This window comes from Camelus dromedarius, chromosome 11 (genome assembly GCF_036321535.1).
Source record: "Camelus dromedarius isolate mCamDro1 chromosome 11, mCamDro1.pat, whole genome shotgun sequence".
Taxonomy (NCBI): Eukaryota; Metazoa; Chordata; class Mammalia; order Artiodactyla; family Camelidae; genus Camelus; species Camelus dromedarius.
This window is the reverse complement of record NC_087446.1, coordinates 6617476-6645363: the sequence shown is the minus strand read 5'-3', so window position 1 is coordinate 6645363 and position 27888 is coordinate 6617476. Positions and strand designations below refer to the sequence as shown.

The 27888-nt window shown below is 38.1% G+C and overlaps 1 long non-coding RNA gene across 1 annotated transcript in view; it reads right to left on the bottom strand.

The window, feature by feature from the left end:
- LOC116156514 (uncharacterized) overlaps positions 1 to 21768 on the bottom strand; it is a 47474-nt gene extending 25706 nt beyond the window's left edge. The window contains exons 1-3 of the long non-coding RNA XR_004140359.2: positions 21067 to 21768; positions 20492 to 20531; positions 13211 to 13246 (exon numbers count right to left, since the gene is read on the bottom strand). This is a non-coding gene — a long non-coding RNA (uncharacterized LOC116156514). The remainder of the gene's footprint in view (positions 1 to 13210; positions 13247 to 20491; positions 20532 to 21066) is intronic.
- Between the last annotated feature and the right edge of the window lie 6120 nt (positions 21769 to 27888).

The following is a 27888-nucleotide window of genomic DNA, read 5'->3' as shown; positions in this document are numbered from 1 at the left end:
TTTACTATTATACTTGCTATGGTGACCTGTGATCAGTGATCTTTGATGCTACTATCTTGGAACACCACACAGTGCACCCATGGAAGACTGCAAACATGATCAATAAATGTGTGTAACGTGACTGCTCCACTGGCAAAACAGACATTCCCCTGCCTCTCCCTCTCCTGGGGCCTTCCTGTTCCTCAAGACACAACAATATTGAAATCAGGCCAATTAATAACCCTATGATGGCCTCTAAATGCTCAAATGAAAGGACGAGTTGCATGTCTCACTTTAAATCAACAGCTAGAAATGATTACACTTAGCGAGGAAGGCATGTCAAAAGCTGAGACAGGCTGATCCAAACAGTGAGCCAACTTGTGAATGCAAAGGAAAAGTTTTGGAAGGAAATTAAAAGTGCTCCTCTAATGAATGCACAAATGATAAGAAAGCAAAACATCTTAATTGCTGATAAGAAAAAAGTTTTAGTGATCTGGAAAGCTTAAACCAGCCACAACATTCCCTTAAGCCAAAGCCTAACCCAGAGCAAGGCCCTAACTCTCTTCAGTTCTATGAAGGCTGGGAAAGGGGAGGCAGAAAGGCAGAAGGAAAGTCTGAAGCTGGCAGAGGTTGTTTCGTGAGGCTTAAGGAAAGCAACCACCTCCATAACATAAAAGCACAAACTGACACATCAAGTGCCGATGTAGGGGCTGCGGCAAGTCCTCCAGAAGATCCAGCTCAGATAAGCAATGAAAGTGGCTGCACAAAACAGCTGATTTTCAATGTGGACGACAGTCTTATATTGGAAGATGATGCCATCCAGGACTTTTCATAGCTAAAGAGAAGTCAAAGCTGGGCTTCCAATCTTCAAAGGGAATAATGCAGCTGGTGGCTTGAAGTTGAAGCCAATGCTCATTTACTACTCTGAATATTCTAGGGCCCTTAAGAATTGGGCCAAATCTACTCAGCCTGTGCTCTATAAATGGAACAACAAAGCCTGAATGACAGTAAATCTGTATACAACATGGTTTGCCAAACATTTTAGGCCCACTGTTGAGACCTACTGCTCAGAGAAAAAAGATTCCTTTCAAAATAGTACTGCTCACTGACAGTGCCCTGGCCACCCTAGAGCGCTGGCGGAGACGTACAGGAGACGAACGTTGCTCTCCTGCCGTTCAAACAGCACCCAGTCTGCAGCCCATGGGTCACGGAGTCATTTCGACTTTCAGGTCTTATTTTTAGGAAATACATCTCATAAGGCTATAGCTTCCATACGTTAATGACTCCTCTGATGGATCTAAGCAAAGTAAACTGAAAACCTACTGGAAAGAACTCATCATTCTTTATTCACCATTCACCATTAGCTGCCATTGAGAACATTTGTGATTCATGGGAAGAGGTCAAAATATCGACATAAACAGCCAGTTTGGAAGATGATTCCAACCCTCCTTGTCAATGACTTTGAGGGATTCAGGACTTCAGTGGAGGAAGTACCTGTACCTGCTGTCGAAACAGCAAGAGAATTAAAATCAGAAGTAGAGCCTGAAGATGTGACTGCATTGCTGCAACCTCGTAACACAACTTGAATGACTGAGGAGTTGCTGCTTACGGATGAGAGAAGAAAGTGTTTTCTTGAGATGGAATCTACTCTTGGTGAAGATACTGTGAAAATTGTTGAAATGACAACAAAGGATTTAGAGTTTTACACAAAGCCAGTTGATAAAGTAGCAGCAGGTTTTGAGAAGACTGACTCCAATTTTGAAAGAAATTCTACTGTGGGTAAAATGCTATCAAACAGCATTGCACACTACAGAGAAATCATTTGTGAAAAGAAGTCAACTGGTGTATCAAACTTCACTGTCGTCATATTTTAAGAAATTGCCACAGCCACCCAACCACGCTGATCAGTCAGCAGCCACCGACATCGAGGCAAGACTCTCTACCAGCAAAAAGATTATGACTCACTGCAGGCTCAGATGGTTGGCATTTTTTGGCAATAAAGTATTTTTAAATTAAGATATGTACATTTTTTCAGACATAATGCTATTGTGCACTTAACAGACTACAGCACAGTGTAAACATAATTTACATGCATTAGGAAACAAAGAATTCATGTGACTCACTTTATTGTAACATTTGCTTTATTGCAGTGATCAGAAACCAAACCCTCAGTATCTCGGAGGTATGCCTGTACTGCACCCCAACTGACGTACAGATTCAATGCAATCCCTATCAAAATATCTTCTGGCTTTTTCTTTTTTAGCATAAATTGACATGGTGATCCTAAAATGCATATGGAAATGTAAAGAAGCCAAAACAATCTTGAAAATGAAGTACAAATTTGGAGGACTAACACTTTCCGATTTCAAAACTTAAACTACAAAGATGCAGTAATCAAGACTACAGTAGTGGCATGAGAAGAGACATTTAAATCATTGGAATAGAGAGTCCAGAAATAAACCCATATATTTAAGGTCAATGGATTTTCAATAAGGATGCCAAGGCAACTCAAAGGAGAAAGAAGAGGCTTTTCAACAAATAGTGCTGGGACAACTAGACACCCACATTCAAAAGAATGAAGTTGGACCTCTATATACAGAAATTAACTCAACATAGATCATAGACCTAATGTAAGAGCTAAAAACTATAAAAATCATACAAGAATACATGGGAATAAATCTTCATTACCTTGGATTAGGAAATGGTTAATCTGATATGACACCTAAAGTACAAGCAACACCCTCCCCCCCAAAAAAAACTGGGCTTCATCAAAAGGTATAACTTTTGTTTATCAAAAGGCACTTATCAGAGCGGGAGGGTAAAGCTCAGTGGTAGAGCACATGCTTAGCATGCACGAGGTCCTGGGTTCAATCCCCAGTACCTCCATCAAAAAATAAATAAATAAACTTAATTATCTCCCCCTGACTCACCCCCCAAAAAACCCACAAAACCTCTGGGACACAGCAAAAGCAGTTCTGAGAGGGAAGTTTATAGCAATACAAGCTTACACCTCAGGAAACAAAGAAAAATCTCAAATAAACAACCTAAATTTACATCTAAAGCAACTAGAGAAAGAAGAACAAACAAAACCCAAAGTTAGTAGAAGAAATCATAAAGATTAGAGCAGAAATAAATGAAAGAGACTAAAAAAGCAACAGAAAAGATCAATGAAACTAAAAGCTGGTTCTTTGAAAAGATAAACAAAATTGATAAACTTTTAGTCAGACTCATCAAGAAAACAAGGGAGAGCACCCACATTTATAAAATCAGAAATGAAAAAGGAGAAGTCACAACTGACATCAGAAATACAAGGGATCATAAGAGGCTACTATGAGCAACTACATGCCAACAAAAAGGACAATGTAGAAGAAATGGACAATTTCTTAGAAAGGTACAATTTGCCAAGACTGAACCAGGAAGAAAGAGACAATATGAACAGACCAATTACCAATAATGAAACCGAATCAGTAATTTTAAAACTCCCAACAAACGAAAGTCCAGGACCAGGTGGCTTCACAAGCAAATTCTACCAAACATCTAGAGAAGAGTTAACACCTACCTATCCTTCTAAAACTATTCCAAAAAATTTCAGAGGAAGGAACACTTCCAAACTCATTCTATGAGGCCACCATCACCCTGATACCAAAACCAGACAAAGGTATCACAAAAAAAGAAAATAACAGGCCAGTATCACTTATAAATACAAAAATCCTCAACAAAATATGAGCAAATCGACTCCAACAATGCATTAGAAGGATCATACACCATGATCAGGTGGGATTTATCCCAGGGAGGCAGAGATTTTTCAATATCCACAAATCAATCAAAGTGATACACCTCATTAACAAATTGAAGAATAAAAATCATATGATCATCTCAAAAGATGCAGAAAAAGCTTTTGATAAAATTCAACATCTGTTTATGATAAAAACTCTCCAGAAAGTGGGCATAGAGAGACCAAACCTCAACATAACAAAGGCCATATATGACAAAACCACAGCTAACATCATACTTAATGGGGAAAAGCTGAAAGCATATCAGGAATAAGACAAGGATGCCCACTCTCACCACTTTTATTCAACATACCTTTGGAAGTCCTAGCCACAGCAATTAGAGAAGAAAAAGAAATAAAAGGAATCCAAATCAGAATTGAAGAAGTAAAACTGTCACTGTCTGCAGATGACATGATACTATACGTAGAAAATCCTAAAGATGCTATCAGAAAACGACTAGAGCTCATCAATGAATTTGGAAAAGTTGCAGGATACCAAATTAATATACAGAAATCATTTGTATTTCTATACACTCACAGTGAAACAGCAGAAGGAGAAATTAAGGAAACAATCTCATTCATCACCACATCAAAAAGAATAAAATACTTAGGCATAAACCTACCTAAGGAGGCAAAAGACCTGTACTACGAAAACTATAAGACATTGATGAAAGAAACTGAAGATGACATAGAGGAAAGATATACTGTGTTCTTGGATTGGAATAATTAATATTGTTAAAATGGCCATACTACCCAAGGCAATATACAGATTCAATGCAATCCCTATCAAATTACCAACGACATTTTTCACAGAACTGGAACAAAAATTCTTAAAATTTGCATGGAAACACAAAAGACCCAACAAGCCAAAACAAGCTTGAGAAAGAAGAATGGAGCTGGGGAATCATGCTCCCTGATTTCAAACTGTACTACAAAGCTACCATAATCAAAACAGTATGGTACTGTCACAAAAACAGACACACAGATCAATGGAACAGGATAGAAAATCCAGAAATAAACCCACGCACCCAGCATCACGACAGTATTGTACTGTATATTGCTAGCCCAGGGAAAGATCAAAATTCAAAACTCAAAGTGCAGTTTCTACTGAATATGTATCACTTTTGCACCACTGTAAAGTCAAAAATTATAAATTGGAGGCCATCTGTATGAGAAAACTAAAAACCAATAGCCCTCATCAACATAAATGTAAAAACTCCTAAGCACAATGTTAGCAAATGAAGTCTAGCAATATATAAAAAGGATACTATATCATGATCAAGTGGGGTTTACCCCAAGAACTCAAGGTTGGCTTAGTATTACAAACAGTGAAATTCACCATGTTAACAGAATAAGGGAGATAAACTATATAATCATCTCAATAGACACACATATACATAATAAAATCCTCAGTAAACTAGGAACAGAAGTGAACCTCATAGCCTAAAACAGCATCTATAAAAAAAAAAAAATACAGCTAACACCATATAATGAAAAAGCAAATACTCTCTCCCTAAGCTTAGGAATGAGGCAGGAATCTCCATTCTTACCAATTCTTTTCAACATTATACTGGATGTTCTAGCCAGCAATATAAAGCAAGAAAAAGAAATCAAAGTAAAAATGGTTGGTAAGAAGGAGATAAAACTCTTTCTATTCTCAGTGTCATGATTGGATAAATAAAAAACCCTAAGGAATCTACAAAAAAGCTGCTTAAACTAATAAGTGAATTTCACAAGGTAGCAGGATATAAAAAGTTTACAAAGATCACTTGCACTTTTATATACCAGCCACTAACAGAAAATGAAATTTATAATTTCTAGTCATGAGTCTTTCATCATATATGTGGTTTGCAAATATTTTCTGCCAGTTGATAGCTTGTCTTTTCATCCTAACAGGGTGTTTGTTTTTTTTTTAACAGAGCAAACGTTTTAAATTTGATAAAAGTAAAACACACTAGTTTTTTTCCTTTATGGATCATGCTTTTGGTGTTATGTCTAAGAATTCTTCAACCAAACCCCAGGTCCTGAATATCACCTAAAAGTTTTAAAGTTTCATGTTTTACATTTAAATCTCTGATCCTTTTTGAGTTCATTTTTTTTAAACATTTTTTATTGAGTTATAGTCATTTTACAATGTTATGTCAAATTCCAGTGTAGAGCACAATTTTTCAGTTATACATGAACATATATATATTCATTGTCACATTGTTTTTCGCTGTTAAGTTCATTTTTGTTCAGAGGTTTAGCTTGAGGATTTTTGTGGGGTTTTTTATTTTGTTTTGTTTTTTGCCTATGGATATCCAGTTGCTCCAGCCCCTTTATTAGAAAAACTATCCTTCCTCCGTTGAACTGCTTGTGGACCTTTGTTAAAAATCAGTTGGTCATACTTATGTGGAGCTACTTCTGGGTTCTCTGTTCTGTTTTATTGGTCTATATGTCTATCCATCTGCAAATACCAACACAATCTTGTTTAATGTAGCTGTAAGTCTAGAATCAGGTAGAGTGATTCTTCCAACTTTATTATTCTTTTTCAGAAATTTTTTAGATATTCTAGCTCCTTTGCCTTTCCATATACATTTTAGAATAATCTTGTCTATATTTATCTTAAATATCTTGTGGAATTTTTATAGGAATTATGTTAAACCTTTGTATCAATTGGGAGAGAATTGATATATTTACTATTATATCTTCCAGCCCATGAACACAGAATGTCTATTTATCTAGATCTCCTTTGATTTCTTTCACCACTGTTGTGTAGTTTTCAGCATACAGGTCCTGTATGTGTTTTGTTACATTTACCTCTAAGTATTTCTTTTTATTTTTTTATTGATTGTTACTGACATTATACTTTTAATTTTAATTTCCTTTTTTAAGATTTTTTAAAATTTCAGTCTCACTGATAGTATATAGAAATACAAATGACTTTTTAATGTTCATCTTCTATCCTATAACCTTACTGAACTCACTCAGTTCTAGTAAGTTTTTGTAGCTGCTGATTCCATGGAATTTTCTACATAGACCACCATGTTATCCACAGAAAGAAATGTTTTATTTCTTCCTTTCTGATCCATATCCCTTTTATTTCCTTTTCTTGCCTTACTGTGCTGGCAAGAATTGCCAGTACCATGTTGCCTAGCAGTGGTGAGAGTGGACACTGTTGCCTTCTTTCTAATCTTAAAGGAAAAATATTCAGTATTTCACCATTAAGTATACTAGTTGTAGGTTTTCTGCAGATGTTCTTTATCAAGTTGAAGTCCCTTCTATTTCTGGTTTCCTGAGTTTTTTACCATAAATCGGTGTTGAATTTTGTCAAATGCTTTTTATCTATCAATTGATATGATCATATGATTTTTCTTCTTTCACCTATTAATATCCTAGGTTACACTGATTTATTTTCAAATACTGAACCAGCCTTTCATCTTTGGAGTAAATGTCATTTGGTCATGGTGTATAAGTCTCCTTAAATATTGCTGAATTCTATTTGATAGTATTTTGATAAGGATTCCTGAATCTATATTCATGAGAGATATTGGTCTGTAGTTTCCTTTTTTCCTTTTTTTTTTTTTTTTTGAACTGTCTTTGATTCCGGTATCAAGGTAATACTGGCTTCATAGAATGAGCTGGGGAATGTATCTCCTCTTCTATTTTCTGAGGTTGTGTAGAATTAACGGTAATTCCTTAAACATTTGTTAAAACTTTCCAATGAAACTATCTGGGCCTGGAGATTTATTAGGAGTTTTAAAATTATGAATTCAAATTCTTTAATAGTTATGGGGCTATTCAAATTACTTATTAATATTTTATGAGATAAAGGAAATTTGTACTTTGTGAGGAATTGGTTCATTTCACCTATGTTGTCAAATCTGTGTGTACTGAGCTGTCTGTAGTATTCTATTACTATCACTTCAGAGTCTGCCTATCTCATTCCTGATTTTAGTAGTGAGGTCCGTCAATTTTGTTGATCTTTTCAAAGAACCAGCTTTTTGCTTCAATAATTTTTCCTATTCTTTTTCTGTTTTCAATTTCATTGATTTCTGTTCTTATTTTTATTATTTCTTTGGGTTTGTTGTTTATCTTTTTCTAATTTTCTGAGGTGGAAGCATAGTGTTTTTGTTTTTGTTTTTGTTTTTAATGGAGGTACTGGGGACTAAACCCAGGACCTTGTGCATGCTAAGCATGCACTCTACCATTTGAGCTACACCCTCCCCCAGGAGCATAGATTACTGATTTGAGACTTTTTCTCTTTTCCAATGTGAACAGTTAGTGCAATAAATTTCCCTCTCTATTCTACTTTAGCTGCACCCTACAAATTTTGATATGTTGTATTTCATTTATATTCAGTTAAAATTTTTTTCTTTAATTTCCCTTGGGACTTCATCTTTGACCCATGGATTATTTATAAGTGTGCTATTTAATTTCCAAATGTTTGGAGATTTCCTTAGTATCTTTCTATTGCTGATTTCCAGTTTGATTCCACTGATTCCAGTAGTCAGAAAGCATACTCCATATGATTTCAATAATTTCAAATTTGTTGAGATTTGCTTAACGGCTCTAGATATAATCTATTATAGTATACGTTCCATGGGCACTTGAAAAAGAATGTGTATTCTGTGTTGTTGGGTAGATTGTCCGTCAGATCCTGTTGGTTGATGGTGTTACTGAGTTCTACATCTCTGCTGATTTTATGTCTAGTTGTTTGTCAACTGGTGTTGAGGTCTCCAAGTATAACTGTGGAGATGTCTACTTCTACTTTCAGGTCTATCAGTTTTGCTTCACGTATTTTGCAGCTCTGTCGTATGGTGCACATACATTTAGGATTCAATGTCTTCTTGGTGTATTGACCCTTTTATCATTATACAATATCCCTCTCTGTCCCTGACAATTTCCTTTGTTCTAACGTCTACTTTATCTACTATAAATATAGCTACTCCTGCTTTCTTTTTATTAATGCTTGCATGTATATCTTTCCTATTATATTTACTTTCAACCTACAATTATTATATTTAATATCATTATGTTATATTTGAAGGGAATTTCTTATAAACAGCATATAATTGGGTCATGTTTTTAAATCCTTCTGCCAGTCTCTGTTTTTTAATTGGTACATTTGGATGATTTCCATTTAATGTAATTATTGGTATATTAAGCCCTAAATCTGTCGTTTTGTTTTTTTTTTTTAGTTGCGGTATAGTCAGTTACAATGTGTCCATTTCTGGTATACAGCATAATATACCAGTCATACATACATATATATATACATATATTTGTTTTCATATTCTTTTTCATTAAAGGTTATTACAAGATATTGAATATATTTCCCTGTGCTATACAGAAATTTATCTATTTTTGTCATTTTGGTTTTGGTTTTCTGTTTGTAGTCTCTGCTTTTCATTTGTTTTCTTTTTCCTGCCTTACTGTGAGTTACCTGAACACTTTCATTTTGATTTATCTATAGTGTCTTTTAGTGCATTCACTTGTATAGCTTTTAGAGTTTACTCTAGCTATTACAATTTATACATATACAATATATTACATACACTTACCCTAAACAGTTGTCCACACAAAGAACTGCATATACATGCTCCCAGCAGCTTTATTCATAACCCCTCAAACTGGAAACAACCTAAATGTCTGTCACCAGGTGAATGGACACCCAACCAATGGAATACTGCTCAGCAAGAGAAAGAATCTAAGCCACACAACAACAAGGCTGAATCTCAAAAAAACTTGATGCTGAGGGAAAAAAGCCAGATATAAAAGTATATACTGTATTTCATTTATGTGGAGTTCTAGAAAAGGTAGAGCTAATCTATTAGTAGCAAAAATCAGAATGGTGGTTGCCTAGGGCCAAAGAGTGGAGTGGGGACTGACTGCAAAGTTAACTATCAGGGAACTCTTTGGGACGGTGGAAATGTTTGAGTTTTTGTTTGTGGTGGGTACCTATTGAACTGAATGCTTAAAATAGATGCATTTTATTATCTATGCATCATATTGAAATAAAGTTGATTTTTAAAAATTTAATTGACCTTTTTTCTTACTTTTCTGGATTTTTCTTCAAGATGTATTCTGCTGCCCACTCCTTCCTTCTAAAACATACTCTTTCTTTAACTTCCCTAAACCATCTCTCTTGATTTTCCTCCTCCTTCTCCAACCACCCTCCTTAAACTCTTTCCAGACAGGTTTCACAATTTTGGCCAATTTCTTGAGTATTGGTGCTTCTCAGATTTCTGCAGTTCTCTCAACACACTCTCCTGGTTGACCTCCTTCACTTCCGGAGTCTTACCTAATAACCTCTGTCTTGGGCCCAGATCTGTCCCCTAAGCCTCAGGTCCACGCTTTTCCCAAAGACAAGGGAAACAGCTCCACCTCAGATATACTATAGGTACCTCCAACTCCACATGCCTGTACTGGGCTCATCACCCACTCCCTAAACAAGTCTTAAGGCCCCTTTAATGACCACAGACCTCCAGTTGCTCCAGTAAGAAACCAGGAAGTCTTCCTAGATTCCTCCCACCTATTTGTTCCCCATCCACTGTTAAGTCTCGTCTATTCTATCTCCTGAGTCACTGATGAATTTGTCCCCTCTGTCCATCCCCACAGGCCCGGAAAGGCCCTCAGAAATTCTCTTTCCTAGTCTTCTGCTGTAACTTCCAAACTAGTCTCCCAATCTCCAGCCTTTCTCCCTCCAACACACATTCCTAAGCACAGTGTGGGTCTGGACAAAGAACAGACACACAGGTCAAAAGAATCAAAGAGAGAGTCCAGGAAAAGGCCCAGAAAAATACAGTCAATTGATTTTTTCATGAAGGGTAATTCAGTAGAGAAAGTATAGTCTTTTCAGCAAATTGTACTGAAACATCTGGACACCCATATGCAAACAACAACCACCACCACTTCAACCTATACCTCATATCAACTACAAAAATTAACTCAAAATGGATGATAGACTTAAATGTAAAACATAAAACTATAAGACAGAGGAAAACATAGGAGGAAATCTTCATGACTTTGGGTTAGGCAAAGAATTCTTAGATACAGCTCTATAAGCAGGACTTAAAAATGAAAAATTGGACTTTATCAAGATTTAAAACTTGTTTTGCAAAAAGAATGAAATAAGCCATAGACTTGGAGAAAGTATCTGTAAATCACGTATATAACAAAAACTGGTATTCACAAAGCCAAACACACACAGCACAAGCTAAAATAAGTGAGACTACATCAAACTAAAAAGCTTCTTCTGCACAGCAAAGGAAATCATCAACAAAATGAAAAAGCAACCTACCAAATGGAGAAAATATTTGCAAATCATATATCTAATAAAGGATTAATGTCCAAAATATATAAAGAACTCATACAACCCAATAGCAAAACCAAAAAACAATCTGATTAAAAAAGGGGCAGAAGACCTAAACAGACATTTTTCCAAAGACATACCAATGGTCAACAGGTACATGAAAATGTGCTCAGCGCCATTAACCGTCAGGGAAGTGCCAATCAAAACCACAGTGAGATACCATCTCACATGTGCTAGAATGGCTATCATCAAAAAGACCATAAATAACAAACATTGGCAAGAATGTGGAGAAAAGGGAACCCTTATGCGCCACTGATGAGAATATAAATTTGGTACAGCCAGTATGGAAAACAATATAGAAGTTCCTCAAAAAACTAAAACTAGAACTACCATATGATCTAGCAAGTCTACTTCTCAGTGGTTATCTGAAAGACTAAACCCTAACTCAAAAAGATACCTGCACCCCCATGTTCATTGCAGCATTATTTACAACAGTCAAGACACATTAACAACCAGTGTCCATTCATGGATGGATGAATGAATAAAGAATATGCGTTATATACATACAACTCAGTATTATTTAGCCATAAAAAAAAGACAATCCTGCCACTTGTGACAATATGGATGGACCCTGAGAGCATTATCCCAAGTGAAATAAGTCAGACAAAGTTAATTACATTATGATCTCACTTATATATGGAATCTAAAACAAACAAGCAAAACACTCATAAATATAGATAACGGACTGGTGGTTGCCAGAGGTGGGGGTGTGGGGGATGGGTGAAAGCGGTGAAAAGGTTCAAACTTCCAGTTATAAAATAAGTAAGTCACGGGGGTTATAATGTACAGTATGGTGACAACAGTTAATAATACTGTGCTGTATATTTGAAAGTTGCTAACAGAACAGATCTTAAAAGTTCTCATCACAAGAAAAAATGTGTAACTGTGTGTGGTGATCCATATTAACCAGACTTACTGTGGTGATTATTTCACAATATATACATTATATGGAATCATTATGTTATGTACCTGAAATTAATATAATGTTATATGTCAATTACATTGCAATAAAAATAAACCCTGATTCCAGAATAGAGAAAGGACTTCTACCTCAAAACTGTATAAAACAGAGGACAGTATGGAGGTTCCTTAAAAAATTAAAAATAGACTTACTATATGATCCAACAATCTCATCCTGGGCATATACCCAGAGAAAACTATAATTTGAAAAGACACATGCACCCCAATGTTCATAGCAGCACTATTTACAATAGCCAAGACATGGAAGCAACCTAGATGTCCATCCACAGATGAATGGATAAAGAAGATGTGGAGTGTGTGTATGTGTATGTATGTACACACACACACACACACACACACACACACACAATGGACTATTACTCAGCCATAAAAAATAATGAAATAATGTCATTCGCAGAAACGTGAATGGACCTAAAGATTATCAAATTGAGTGAAGTAAGTCAGACAGAGAAAGACAAATATTATATGATATCTCTTATATGTGGAACCTAAAAAATTATACAAAGTCTACTTACAAACCAAAAATAGATTCATGGACACAGAAAACAAACTGTAGTTACCAAAGGGGAAAGGAGGGGAGGGATAAGTTAGATAAATTAGGGATTGGGGATTAACAGACACACGTTACTATATATAAAACAGATAAACAACAAGGACCTACCATACAGCATAGGAAACTATATTCAATTTCTTGTAATAATATACAATGGAAAAAGATCTTAAAAGAATATATATGTATGTATATACATAACTGAATCACTTTGTTGTTCACCTGAAACTAACACTGTTAATCAACTACACTTCAATTTAAAAAAAAAACCTGAACAAAACAAAGCAAACAATGCGATTGTTCAAAATGCATAAAAGATCTGGAAACCTCACTAAAAAAGACAAATGGCAAATAAGCATAAGAAGAGACTCAACATCACCAGACACTAGGAAACGCAAATTAAAACCACGAGATAATCACTACACACCCAGGAGAATGGAGGGGAAAAAACTGACAATTCTGAGTGCTGGTGAGAATGTGTAACGATTGGAACCTTCATACACTAAGAATGCAAAATGTACAACCACTATGAAAAAGTTTGGCAAGTTTCTTATAAAGCTAAACATACACTTACCTTATAACTCAGCAATCCTGCTTCTTGATATTTACCCTGGAGAGATGAAAACTTATGTTCACACAAAAACCTATACAAGAATGTGCGCTGCAGCATTATTCATAATCACCAAAAACTAGAAACTGGAATTAGTGTACTTTTTTCTCTCTCAAATATGTTTAAGTTTGGCAAAATACGCATGACATAAAATTAAACATCTTAACGACTTCTACGTAAACAGTTCAGTAGATACATTCACATTGTTGTGCAACCAACATCCAGAACATGTTTCATCTAGCAAATCTGAAACTTTTAGTTTTTGGGGAACTGCCATACCGTTTTCGACAATGGCTGCACCACTTCACATGCCCAGTAGCAGTGCAAAAGTGTTCAAATTTCTCGATATCCTCACCAACACATGTTTTCTGCTGTGGTTCTGATTTGCACTTCCCTAATGATTGGTGTTGAGCACCCTTTCATGTGCTTGTTGGCTATTTGTAGATCTTCTTTGGAGAAATACCTATTTAAGTTCTCTGCCCATTTTTTTAATCAGGTTATTGGGGGTTTGGGGTTGAGTTGTACGAGTTCTTTATATATTTCGAATATTAACCCCTTATCAGATACGTGATTTGAAACTATTTTCTCCCATTCTGCAGGTTGCCTTTTCACTCTGTTGATTGCTTCCTTTGATGAACAGAAATCTTTAATTTTGATGTAGTCCAGATTATGGATTTCTACTTTTGTTGCCTGTGCTTTTGGTCCAAGAAATCATTGCCAAGTTCAATGGCATGAAGTTTTTCTCTGATGTTTTCTTCTAAGAGTTTTATAGTCTTAATTGTTAGGTCTTTCAAATTAGATCACTTGGGAATTTATAGTTAGATCTTTGAGGTCTCTTAGGTCTTTGCTTCACTCTGAGTTAAATTTTGTACGTGATGTAAAGGTAAGGGTCCAACTTCATGTTTTTGTATATAGCTAACCAATTTTCCCAGCACTATTTGTTGAAAAGACTCCTTCCCCCACAAAATGGTCTCAGCATCCTTGTTGCAAGTCATTTGATCATACATGCAAGGGTTTATTTCTGGACTCTATTCTGTTGGGGAGTTAGTGTCTAATGGGTACAGAGTTTTAGTTTGGGAAGGTGAAAAAGCTCTGGAGATAGATGGAAACAATAGCTGTACAACAATGTGAATGTACTTAATGGCACAGAACTCTATACTTTAAAATGGTAAATTTTATGTTATATGTTTTTTACCACAATTTAAAAAAAATTTTAATGAAATAAAGACATTTTCAGAGAAGCAAAAGCAGGGATAATTTGTAACCAGCAGACACTTATTATTCTAAGAAATGAGAAAGGAAATTCTTCAGACTGGAAGGAGAAATGAAAATTCAGATCTACGGAAAGGAAAGAATCACACCAAAAATGGCAAATATGTGGGTAAATATAAAATACTATTGTTCTTTTTTTTCTTAAATTTTTAAAAAAGTCAATTGGCTTTTTAAACTAAAAATAACAGCGTATTGTGAAATTTATATCATTTATAGAAGTAAAATAAATGACAACAGTACAAAGGACAATAGAGGTATAGACACAATGATATTGTTGTAAAGAGTTTCATTAAATATGAGCCAGTTGTGATAAATTAAGGACAGATATGTAATCCCTAAAGTAACCACATGAAAAACGACCAAAGAACTGGCTAAAAGTCACCAGAAGAAAAATAATGAATTACTTTAAAATGTTCAATTAACCGAAACAATACAGGAAAGGCAAAATAAAGGAACAAAAAGCAGAGAGGGACAAAGAGAAAACAAATATCTAGATGTCAGACTAAAATACAATCAGTAATTACATTACAGGGAAGTGGAATAAACATCCAATAAAATTGATAAATCTCTGATTAATTAGAGAGAGAAAACAAATCACCAACATCAGGAATAAGAGAGGACATCCCTACAAAACCTACAGAATAATAAGATAAAATTATGAATAACTTTATGCCAATATATTTAACAACTTAAATGAAATGGACAAACTTCTTGAAAATGCAATTTACTAAAATACAAGAAAATATAAAAATATATAAGTAGTCCATCATCTATAATAAAGAAACTGAATTCATAATTAACAAACTTCCCACTAGAAAACTCCAGGCCCAGATGGCTTCAGTGGTGAATTACACCAAATATTTAAGATATAACACCAGTCTTACACAAATTCCTTCAAAAGGAGAGAAGGGAATACTTCTCAGCTTGTTTTATGTGACCAGCATAATTCTAATATCAAAACCTGACACTATGTAAGAAGAAAACTGCAGATAATACCATTCATGAACACAGACAAAAAATTAGTAAATTAAAAAATATAAATTATTAGTGAGTTTTAGTTGAATCAGCAATGTATAAAAATGATAATCATATCCATGTGGAATTTATACCAGTTATTTAAAGTTGGTTCAACTTTGCAAACTTAGGGTAGGCAAAAATTTCTTAGAACACAAAAAGCATTGATCATAAAAGAAAAATTGAATAAACTAGACTTCAATCAAAATAAAAATTTTATGCCCATCAAAAAAAAAAGGTTAAGTCTTAGATTGGGAGAAAATACTCACAATACATGCATATGACAAGGGACTTACATTCATATTACATTTTAAAAATTCATATAACTCAATAATAAAAAAAGACAACCCAATTTATAAAAATGGGCAAAAGACTTGGACACTTTACAAATGAAGGTATACAAATGGTCAAAAAACACATTAAAAGATACTCAACACCGTTAGTAATTCTGAAAATGCAAATTAAAACCACTACGAGATTCCTCTACCTGCCCAGTAGAATGGCCAACAGTAAAAGGACTGACAAGACCAAGTATTGTCAAGGACGTGGAACAGCAGGAACTCTCACCCCGAGCTGGGGGAACTGGAAATGCTGTAATCACTTCGGCAGTTTCCTACTTTCCACACCACTCAGCACACCCACTTCCAGATATTCACCCAAGAGAAAGAGAAACCTCTGTCCACACAAAGCCCTTCATGTGAATGTGGATAGCTTTATCACAATAGCCAAATTGTGGAAATAGCCCAACAAATGGTGACTGTATAACCAGTCTGTGATCCACGCATACGGTGCGTCATTACTCAGCAATCAAAAGGAACAAAGCACTGATACACATGACATGGCTGAATCTCAAAAGCATTATGCTGAAAGAAGCCAGATGCAAAAGACTTAACACTGTATGAAATGCCATAACATAGGGACAGAAAGATGATAGTGATTTCCACAGAGGAGCTTTGGGGGGTGATGGAAATGATTCTGGTGGTGGTTATACAACTGTATACATCTGTCAAAACCCATTGAACTATAGATTTTAAATGGATGAACTTTACTATGTATAAATTATACCTCAATAAAGTTGATTTCTTTAATGCTACATGAGACACCAGTTCATATCCACCAGAAAGGCTAAAATGAAAACACTAACAACAATACCAAATGTTAGCAAGGATATAAAGCAACTGAAACTCTCATACAAAGCTGGTAGACAGTAGAACAGTAAAACCATCTTAGAAGAAGATTTGGCCATTTCTTATAAAGTTAATCATATGCTTTCCTTATGACCCAGTAATTCTAACTCCGGTATTTATTCAAGTAAATGAAAACATGAGTCCACAAAAAGAATGTTTGCAGCAGCTTTCTTCACAGTAGCCAAAAACTGGGAACAATTCAATTGTCCATCAACGGGTGAATGGGTAAACAAATTGGTACAATGAAATACTACACAACAATAAAAATGAATGATGTACTGATACTTCCACGAATATGGCTAAAACTGAAAAACATTATGCTGTATGAAAGAAAACTCAAAAGAGTACATTCTTCATGATTCTATTTACATGAAGTTCTGGAACAGGTAAAACTAACTGATGATTATAGAAATCATTACAGTGGTTGCCTGTAGAGTGCGGAGTAGGGATATTATATATAAATTATACCTCAAGTACGAAATTTGCAGATTCTAACTACTATTTATAAAATAGATACATAATAAGCTCCTTCTGTATAGCTCAGGGAACTATATTCAATATCCTGTAGTAAACTATAATGAAAAAGAACACAGAAATGGATATACATATGTGTATGTATGACTGAAACATGATGCTGTACACCAGAAATTGACACAATATTGTAAACTGACTATACTTCAATTAAAAAATTTTTTAATAAATTATACTTCAGTTTTTTTAAAAAAGCTTGAAGAGGGACTAAGTATACAAAAGGCATGTCATCAGATCCTGTACACTTGCAATGCGGGTGGGAGGAGATTTGACTTTTAGCTTACGAGCCCAAGAAGCAACGAACAGAAAATAATCAGTCAACTCTGTAGCCAAAAGAGTGAAAAAAATCAGCTCTTCAGACTTTAAGAGTAGTTCTAGGTTTATAGCAAAATTGAGAGGGAGGTGTAGCAATTTCCTATACACCCTTTGCTACTACACATGCATAGCTTTCCCCATCATCAACATCCCTGACCAGAGTGGTATACTTGGCTCCACTTTGGGTTTCTGTTTTTTGTTTTTTTAATGGAAGTACTGGGGATTGAACCCAGGACCTCATGCTCGCTAAGCACGCACTCTACCACTGAGCTATACCCTACCTCAGAGTGGTACATTCGTTATAACCAACGAATCTACATCGATACATTGTCACTTGAAGTTCATAGTTTACATGAAAGTTCACTCTAGGTGTTGTACATTCTATGAGTTTGGACAAATGTATAATGACACGTATCCACCATTTCCATGTCATACAGTGTTTTCACTGCCCTAAAAACCCCCCATGCTCTGTCTGCTCATCCCTCCCTCCCCACAACCCCTGACAACCACTGATATTTTTATTGTCTCCATAGTTTTGCCTTTTCCAGAATGTCATATAGGTGGAATCATACTGTAACTAGCCTTTTCAGATTGGTATCTTTCACTGGGTAAAATGCATTTAAGGTTCCTCCATGTCTTTTCATGGCTTGATAGCGCATTTATTTTTAGCACTGAATGGTATTCCATTGTCTGGAGATACCAGTTTTTATTTATTCATTCACCTACTGAATGACATCTTGGTTGCTTCCAAGTTAAGGCAATTATGAATTAAGCTGCTATAAACATTGTGTTTAGGTTTTTGTGTGAACATAAGTTTTCAGCTCCTTTGGATAAATACCAAGGAGCTAAACTGGCAGATCATATGGTAAGATTATGCTTAGTTTGATGAGAAATCACCAATCTGTCTTCCAAAGTGGCTACACCATTTTGCATTCCTATCAGCAAAGTTCCTGTTGCTCTACATCCTCGTAAGCATTTGGTGTCATCAGGGTCCCAGAGTTTGGCCATTCTAATAGTGTGTAGTACTATCTTACTGTCATACTAATTTGCATTTTCCAGGTCACACAAGATGTGGAACATCTTTTCATATGCTTATCTACGATCTGTATATGTTCTTTGGAGAAGTGTCTGTTAAGATCTTCAGCTCATTTTACCATCGAGATGTGTCCTTATTATTGCATTTTAAGAGTTCTTTGTACATTTTGGATAACAATCTTTTATCAAATATGTCTTTTGCAAATATTTTCTCCCAGTCTCTGGCTTGTCTTTTCATTCTCTTGACAATATTTTTGCAGAGCAGAAATTTTTAATTTTAATGAAGCCCAGCTAATCAGTTCTTTCTTTCAAGGATCGTGGCTTTGGTGCTATCTAAAACGTCATTGCCAAAAACCAAGGTCACCTAGATTTTCTCTTATGTTATCTTCTATACATAGTTTTGTATAGAATACAGTTTTGTGTTTTACATTTAGGTATATGATCCATTTTGAGCTAATTTTTGCAAAGGGTGTATGCTCCTGCCTAGATTCATTCTTTTGTATGTCAACGTCCAGGTTGTTCCAGCACCATTGTATTGCCTTTGCTCCTTGGTCAAACGTCAGTTGACTATTTGGATACGGGTCTATTTCTGGGCTCTCCATTCTGTTTCATTGCTCTGTCTATTCTGTCACCAGCACTATACTGTCTTGATTACTGTAGCTTTATACAGAGTTCGTTAGATTATACTCTCTTTTAAAAAACCAGAGTTGTGGAGGTTGGTTGGAGGTGGATTAAGACCAAGGCTGCCTCTGTCTATTTTCCTCAGTGCTCAGTTTTAAGCATCTGAAGGCAAAGGCCTTTTAACAATCTACCAATCACCTTTCTTACTGGTCATGCTGGAATTTCCACCAGATGTTTTTTTCATAAGTAACACCTAACCGGTCCAAGTGTCAGATCAGTGTAGTCACATTAATCAATATTGAGATTTATAAATGTTAGCTACTAAATATAAAAATCGATTTTTAAAAAGTTTAAAAATATTGAGTGTATTTATCACAGGAAACTAGTGACATTTTCAGATTTACTTGTCATCGGTGGAAGAATATGCTCTTACAATTCAATCTGTTACGTAAGACCCACACTTCTACTTTGTACCACCCTTTCTGAGATGCCAGGATTGTATTAAAGGAATTACTACTGTTGGTGTCCCCACAGTACCACATCATATTTAGAAAGAGAGGCTACAACATCACCATGGATTCATAAATGCTTATCTCCTGTCCTGCAGGAGGGAGTGGGCAATTTTTTTTTTTAAGTCGACTAAGTCACCTTGCTAGTTGACTTCAAGGTGACCAGCTGAAGTGAGCAAAAAGCATGGTGGGTTTTCATGAAGATTTAAAAAATACTCAGAGGCACCTGGCATAAGTAACTGTTCATTAAATATTCACAGACTCAACCTGGATCAATCAACAATGTGAAAAGTGTGGTTTAGTGAAGTTTTTTGGCACCAACAGGCCTGGTTTACTTAACTTTCCTAAGCTTCACTCTCCTCATTTCTAAAATAAAAACCCCTCCTGCCTTTTAAGTTTATGAAGAAAAACAAGATTACAAGGTTATAAACAAGGTTACAAGTGATAACATTTAGCCCAGAAAATACCTAGCACACATCACAGACATTACAAAGCACTTGCCCCTCTTCCCTTTCACAGGTTGATGGGGGGCTAAAAAAAAATAGCATCTCTCAGACTATCTGTCAGTGTTTGTGGTCTTGGACTGCCACCTGTGTAGACCTCGCTGCAGGCATTAGTAAATACACCCCTCAAAAATGAGCAGTGGATGAGCACCTGCCAATTAACTGTACACTTAGAAATGTCATCACCAAATTAACTGCCATTATTCTGCAAATAAACAATTTCAGTCCCTTTAACTGGTATTTCAAATCCCTACTTACATTTCTCATGTTCCTTCCAATAATTTGCTAGGAGGTGAACCTGTCAATAGGAAGGACAAAAATTATTATTTATCATGGATGCCCTCAAAATAATTACTTAGAAAACCCAAAATACTTAGTTGGAATTTTCAGAATTCAATCAACCTTCTATCCAACTACCTCCCAGTTTCAACTTCACCTAAAGGACTCCTCATAGTTGGACCAGCCCAAATCAGTAAACATTTAAAAAGTAATAATAGTTAAAACGCTGTGTCCTGGTGATCCGAGTTGCTGGGACACAGTTGCTGGGAGTTGGGAAGGGACAAGCAGATCCAGCACAAGTATTGCTTTAAACTAGCAGCTAAGAGTATGTCTGAGTTTCAGAGCTTTATGCTCATCCAAAGCAGTTATCCTAAAAATCTTTGATTTATTCAACATTAATGCCCTGCCACCGCTCCCTGATTTTATTAAATTCTCTAGGACAGTTTCTTCGTCTGTAAGGGGAAGCTAATAAAAACGCTTCCTCGGTGGGTTGTGAGGCATTATCTATGATAACGTATTTGAAAGTGCTTTACACTTTGCAAAGCACTACTTACATATGAGTTATTAGTTTTCCTAAGTCCAGCCATTTTTACGTCGGAGGAAAGGGTGGCCTATGAAGAGCAAACGTCTTCTCGAGGTTTTACAGCGAACCGGGCAGAGCTCGCTCAGTCATCCACCCTTCACACCCTTCCCAATCTTCAAAGCCTGGTTCGGGTCCACGTTTTCCTCAGCCTAGCGCAGTGGCCAAGAGCCAAACGGCCCAGGTTCGTATCCCAGCTCTGCCTCTTTCACAATCCGAGGACACATGCTGTGCCTTGTGTGCCTCAGCTGCCACCGCGAGAAGGAAGGGGTGGTGACCGCGCCCGGCCAGCCTGGGTGCTTAATGGCAGTTAACCTCTGTCAGCCCAGGGATCGCTCCCCTCCATGTTTCCTCCCCGTGCTGGGGTTGCAGTCAAGGCCGGGATACTCTGAGGGCTCGCTGCGTGCCAGGCACTGCTAGTTGCTCTGGCGGAGCGCAGCCCCCCTCGTCAGCCCAAGACAAGGTTGGGGGTGGGGGGGTCGCGCCACCCCGGGCGGGCATCCTAGCTCAGGCAGCGCTCAGCTCAGTATTCTCCCCTCTCGCTGTCCGCGACGCCCCCAGCGCTCCCTCCCTATACAGTGGTCACTAACACCCCGCCCCAAACTGGACCCCGCTGTCCAGAAGGCCAGGTAAGCCCGCGCCCCTGCTCCTCGCTCCGGTCGGCCTCCCACAGCAGGAGCTGCGGCCTTCCAGCTGGCGGGCGGGGGAGGGGTGGGCGGAGGCGCGGGGAGCGCGCGCCGAGGGGCGGGCCGCGGGGCGGGGCGACCGGCGGTTGGCGCTCGGAACCGGCGCGCTCCGCCCGGCCACGTGACCCACGAGCGCCGGGGCTCGCCCCGCCCCCCGGCCCTCCGGGGATGGGGGCGGGGCAGGCATTAAGATCTCTACCCTCGCCTGGCATCCCCACCCCTTACCAGGTGAGAGCCAGGGTTGAGACTTACTTGTTATCACCCAATTTTGTAGTTGAGGCCAGCTGAGGCCTGCCCAGAGTCATGGGTGGTAGGTCGGGTGTCGAGGCCGGGAAGTTTTGGTCTCCTTTCCTTTGGATTTTGTTGGAACCGAAGCTCTATGAAGGCAGGAATTGTGCTGTTCTCTTGGTCACTGTTGTGCCCAGAGCACAGTGGGCACGCACTAAATCATTTGAATGAATAACTCTTACCCCGGCCCTCCTCTAACTCTCTAACCTCAACGTGAGTCAGCCTGCCCTCTCCCCCAAGATCTTCTAAAATAGTTGGGGGAAAGCCCGACAGGGTTTATAGGAGATGGAAAAAAGGAGCATCCAGCCTGCATATCACTGGTGCAGAGGAGTTAATCCAATTCATGGGATAGGTTGAGAGAGACCAGCTAGGCTTCAGTGGAGTCCAGCGGAGGGATGATGGTGGTCTGGATTTAAGGGGTAGCAGGTAGGGATAGAAAGACGGGGAAATACTCGAGGTGGGTTTTGGAAAATTAAAGGGATTTGCTGATGGATTGAAAGTAGCGGGGAATCAAGAAGAATTTCCTGAGCAGCTGATGCTGCTGGGTACTGAAATGGGGAAAGCTCTAAGAGAAACAGGTTTGGGGTAAAGGAATGAAATGTTCGGTTTTGCGGTTTATGATGTAATGTCAGTTATCTCTACAGATGGATATATGAATCCGCAGCTCAGAGGACAAACACATGGGCTGAAGATGTGAATCTGGGGCTTTATAAGTAGTATTTACAGCAGTAAGAATGAAAGACATCGCTTATGGGGAGCAATAAAGAGAAAAGAAGCAGGTCCAGGACAGAGCCCTGGAGAACGCCAGTACTTAAGTTCAGGTAGAAGAGGAAGGTCCTGTGAAGGAGAGAGGATTGGCCAGAGAGGCAGAAGGAAAACCAAGAGGGACCCAGAAAGGACTGTTTCAGGAAGCACGGAGTCATTGTTATGTCAGATGCCACTGAGAGAAGAGGGGTGTGGCTGGTTTTAATCAGAGAAGCTGTACTTGAAATTGACAGAGCAGTTTTGGTGGAGTGTGGGGACAGATGGAGAAGTAGAAGCAGAGGTAGTGTGTGCAGACAGTCCTTTCAAGAGACTGGGGTAGGGAGGAATAGCACAATGGCAGGGGGCTGAGGGGGTGGGCTCAAGGACTTATTTGTACAGAACGGGTGATATAAGAGCACATTTGTGCTGCTACTGGGAATGATCCAATAGACAGCAAGAGAGCAATGATCCCAGAGAGAAAGAGGGGCAGTGACTTACCGAGGGAAGGCTTCAAAAAGAGGGGCGCCTACGAGGTCTGTGTGTAAACGCGTGGCTCAGACCAGCTAATGCTACAACATCAGCCCTGGGACCAGGAGCTCTGCAGCCGAAGGAACTGCCACACTGTTCCAGGGTAGGCACTGTTGCTTAGCAACCTGTGTTTAATAAGATGTTTCAACTGAATTCCTAATCAATGGCCATTTCTACTTACGCTAACAGTTCCTGTCACTGGGGTCTTATCTCTGCTTCCTTCCAACTCCCAAAGGCTGGTACTTCTGTTTCTTTTGTTGAACTGCCGTGAAACTGAAAAGCTCAGGTTTCTACTTTCTTGTACTATTGATGATATATGCATTGAGATGTGAAAAACAATACATCACAGAGAAGATGGATTTAGGGGTTATGATTCTATCTTAAAGGGAGGTGATCAAAAATTTCAGGATTTAGATCTCCAGTTCAGGGCTGTCTGATGAGCTCCAACTGCTGTCCTGCCCTCTTGGAGGCATCTCAGACCAAGCAGAATTCTTAACTCCCTCTACTCAACCACCCAGACTCATTCATTCCTTGTTTTTTATATTTATCACTACAGAATGTGGTCCCACCGTGTACCCATCTGACATGTTCACCCAGAATCATACTGGATTCCTCCCTCTTCCAAACCCACCCTGTACCATTCATTAGTGCCTCCAACATATTTCTCAAGTTCTACTTTTCGGCATGCCTTCTAAGTCTGCTGTGGTCCAAACCACCATTCCCCTAGATCAGTACAAGAGCCTTCTAACTGGTCTCCCCGAAGCTTCTCTTGACCTCTCTCCAGTCTATTTTCCACGCAGCAGCCAGAGAGCGATCTCTTAAAACACAATCTAAACAATTTCCTCCCTTGCTTAAAACCTTTAAAGGTTTTCCATTACATTCTCCTGCCAACTGGTGCTGTTCACCTCCCTCCCTAAATTTTGTCTCTGCCTGGAATGACCTTCCCCCAACAATCCCCTTCTCCTCACTGACTCCTCACCCTGCAAGTCAAGGATGTTTGTTTTCTGCACAGCACGCCTTCTCCCTACATCCCCTGTGCAGGTGCTTCCTTTCCTGTTCTCCATCACAGTGCCCTGCCAAGTTCCTTCTCAGTTGGGAGTAGGTGTTTGTCAATTTCCACTATCTCCGGGCAGGAGGCAGTAAACTCCATGAGGACAGAGCTGTTCACCTGTATCTCCTCAGAATCCAGGACTGACCCTGGCACAGAGTAGGCACTTAATAAATTTTTGATAAACAAGATGATTTGGTTGCCTTAAGCAGATTCTCTGCCTGTGAAATTCATTGTTGTGCATTTATAAAAATTAGTAAAAGATTAAGCAACTCACAAAGGTTATTTCTCTTGGCTGGTTTACTTTTCTAGTTTCTGCCACCCAGTATCTAATAGGATGATAATAACTACCATTCCCAGTGCCCAGTATGTGGCAGCCACTGCACACTTATTATTTCTAATTCTAACAACAACCCAACAAGGTGGTCCTATTACAACCTAGACTCCATCTGCTTATCACACTTGATGTTGAATCCAGTATGGAGGCTTCTCAAAAAAACGAAAAGTAGAGATACCACATGACCCAGCAATTCTACTCCTGGGTACCCATCTGAAAAAAAATGAAAACACTAATTAAAAAGATACATGCACCCTGGTGTTCATAGCAGCAACCTAACTGTCCATCAACAGATAAGAGGGGGCTATGGCTCAGTGGTAGAGCGCCTGCTTAGCATGCGCAAGGTCTTAAGTTCAATCCCCAGTATCTCCATCAAAAAACAAACAAATAAATAAATAAAAATAAATAAACCTAATTACCTCCCCCCCCCAAAAAAGATAAGGAAGATGTGGTGTATATATATATATAAATATTTTCCGCCATTAAAAAGAATGAAATTTTGCCATTTGCAACAACATGAATAGACTTGGAGGATATTATGCTAAGTGAAATAAGTCAGACAGAGAAAGACAAATACTGTATGATATCACTTATATGTGGAGTCTAAAAAATTAACAATAAACTTGTGAATATAACAAAAATAGATTCATATATAGAAAACAAAATAGTAGTTACCAGCAGGGAGTTTCGTCTTTTTCAGCATGTGACTTGACAAACAGTCACTACCTTTTTTTTGATATTTTTAAAGCATTAAATTTAAACATTAAAACTATTCTGCCAAATGTTGGCAAGGATGTGGAGAAAAGGGAACCCTCATACACTGCTGGTGAGAATGTAAATTGGTGCAGCCACTGTAAAAGCATGGAGGTTTCTCAAAAAGTTAAAAATAGAACTACTTATGTGATCCAGCAATTCCACTCCTGGGTATATATCCAAAAGAAACAAAAACACTAATTCGAAAAGATAAATGCACCCCAATGTTCATAGCAGCATTATTTATAATTGCCAAGATAGAAGGCAACCTAAGTGTTTATCAACAGATGAATGGATAAAGAAAATGTAGTATGTGTGTACACACACACACACACACACATACACACACACACAATGGGGTACTACTCAGCCATAAAAAAGAACAAAATTTTGCCATTTGCAGCAACATGGTTGGACTTGGAGGATATCATGCTAAGTGAAGTAAGTCAGCCAAAGAAAGACAAATACTATATGATATCACTTATATGTGGAATTGAAAAAATACAACAAACCTGTGAATATAACAAAAAAAGAAGCAAACTCACAGATACAGAGAACAAACTAGTGGTTACCACTAGGGGAGAAGGAAGAGGGGAGGGGCAAGATAGAGGTAGGGGATTAAGAGGTACAAACTACTAAGTATAAATTAAAGAAGCTGCAAGTATATATTGTACAACACAGGGAATATAGCCAATATTCCATAATAACAATAAATGGAATATAACTTTAAAATTATTAATTACTATGTTGTACACCTGAAACATATGATATTACATATTAACTGTACCTTGATTTGAAAAAAATCTTTGTTGAAGAAACAGAAAAGAAAAAAAAAGCAGAAGCCTGTTGTAATCCTTGAAGTCTTATTAGCTAGCTCTTCAGTCACTGAGCACCTAGTGTATACTAGGCTCTGCTCTTGCCCCTGGAAATACAGCAGACAGCAAGACAGACTTAATTCCCAGCCCTCATGGAGCTTACATTCCAGTGGTGGGAGATGAGCAATAAACAAGTAAACAGATGAATGAGATAATTTCAAACAGAAAAAAGCACTGTGAAGGACTGCAAAATGGGTGAAGGGATACAGAGTGAGGGGAGGGAACAGCTACTTTAAGTAAAGTCCTGAAAGAGGTGACTTTGAGCTGAAATCTAAAAAAAAAATGAAGAGCCATACATGAGAAAAGCCATGGAAAGGATGTTCCACACGAATGGAACAGAAAGTGCAAAGGCCCTGAGGCCAACTCAAGCTTGGCAATCAAGAATAGGAAGAGGTGAGTGGATGGATACAGTGATAGGAGGAGAAGATGATACAAGAGGCGGTTGAAAAGAAACCTGGAGCTAGGTTATTGTGGCAGGTTTGCATTTTATTCAAAGTGCAAGGGGAAGCTATTAGGGGTTTTTAAGCAGAGGAATGAACATGATCTGGTTTATGATTTTTAAAAATTCATCCGTGTGAATTAAAGAAGATGAAGATTCAAACTGAGAGACTAGTTGGAGGGCTGTTTCAGTGGACCAATGGCTTGTATTAGGGACACAGGATACATTTTGGAGGTAGAAGACCCAACAATACTTGTGGATAGCATGACTATGGGGTTGGAGGTAGAAAGGGTTGAAGAAAAGAAAGAAATCAAGAAGACTTTCACATCTTTGCAGTGGACCTCAAATTTAGAAATATGTTTAACATATGTTAAACTAATTACATTTAGATTCTCAATTAATTAATTGGATTACAACATAGCATAGGGGAAGAATTTGGACTAAATTTTATATTCCATGTGATCTTGGAGAGTGTCTAAACCCGAAGAGCCACTGTTTTGTCATCTTTAAAAGGGTGATTGGTGATTGGTTGTCCCTGATTTGAGATGTTTGTAAAGCACTTGGAACTCTGAGTGTGGAAATCTAAAAGGAATGAGGCTGTCTCATATCTGAGGGGTGTTTTTTTTTTCTCCCCTTCAGGAGATGATGCAAGGGAGAGTGTTGCAGGATCTTGAGCATGCCGAACATTTATAGCGTTGGGCCTAAGACCATTCCCGTTTCTGCCTGAATTGAAATGAGTCTCTCAGCTAAGCATTCCGGCCCCCGGGCACCTTAAATTTCTACTCAGGGAGAATACGAAGTTATTTCTGACACCTGGAACAGTACCTGTCTTAGGTATTAAATAATTGTTTAATGAAGAATAGAGTCGGAGTGACTGGAAGAGGTTGGCGTGGGGAAGAGAACAGTGCGCGCTATCTGCTGCAGGGCTAGCGCCGGGGGATTTTTCACGTCGCTATAGCAACACCCCCTCCCACACGCACCCAAGGGAGAACTACAAGTCCCACAAGCGCCCGCGGTTCCCCCGCCTCCAGGGGAGGAGGGGCGCGGGCGAGCGCGGAACCGGCTTTTCCTCTTTCCTGAAGCGTGATTGGCCCGCGG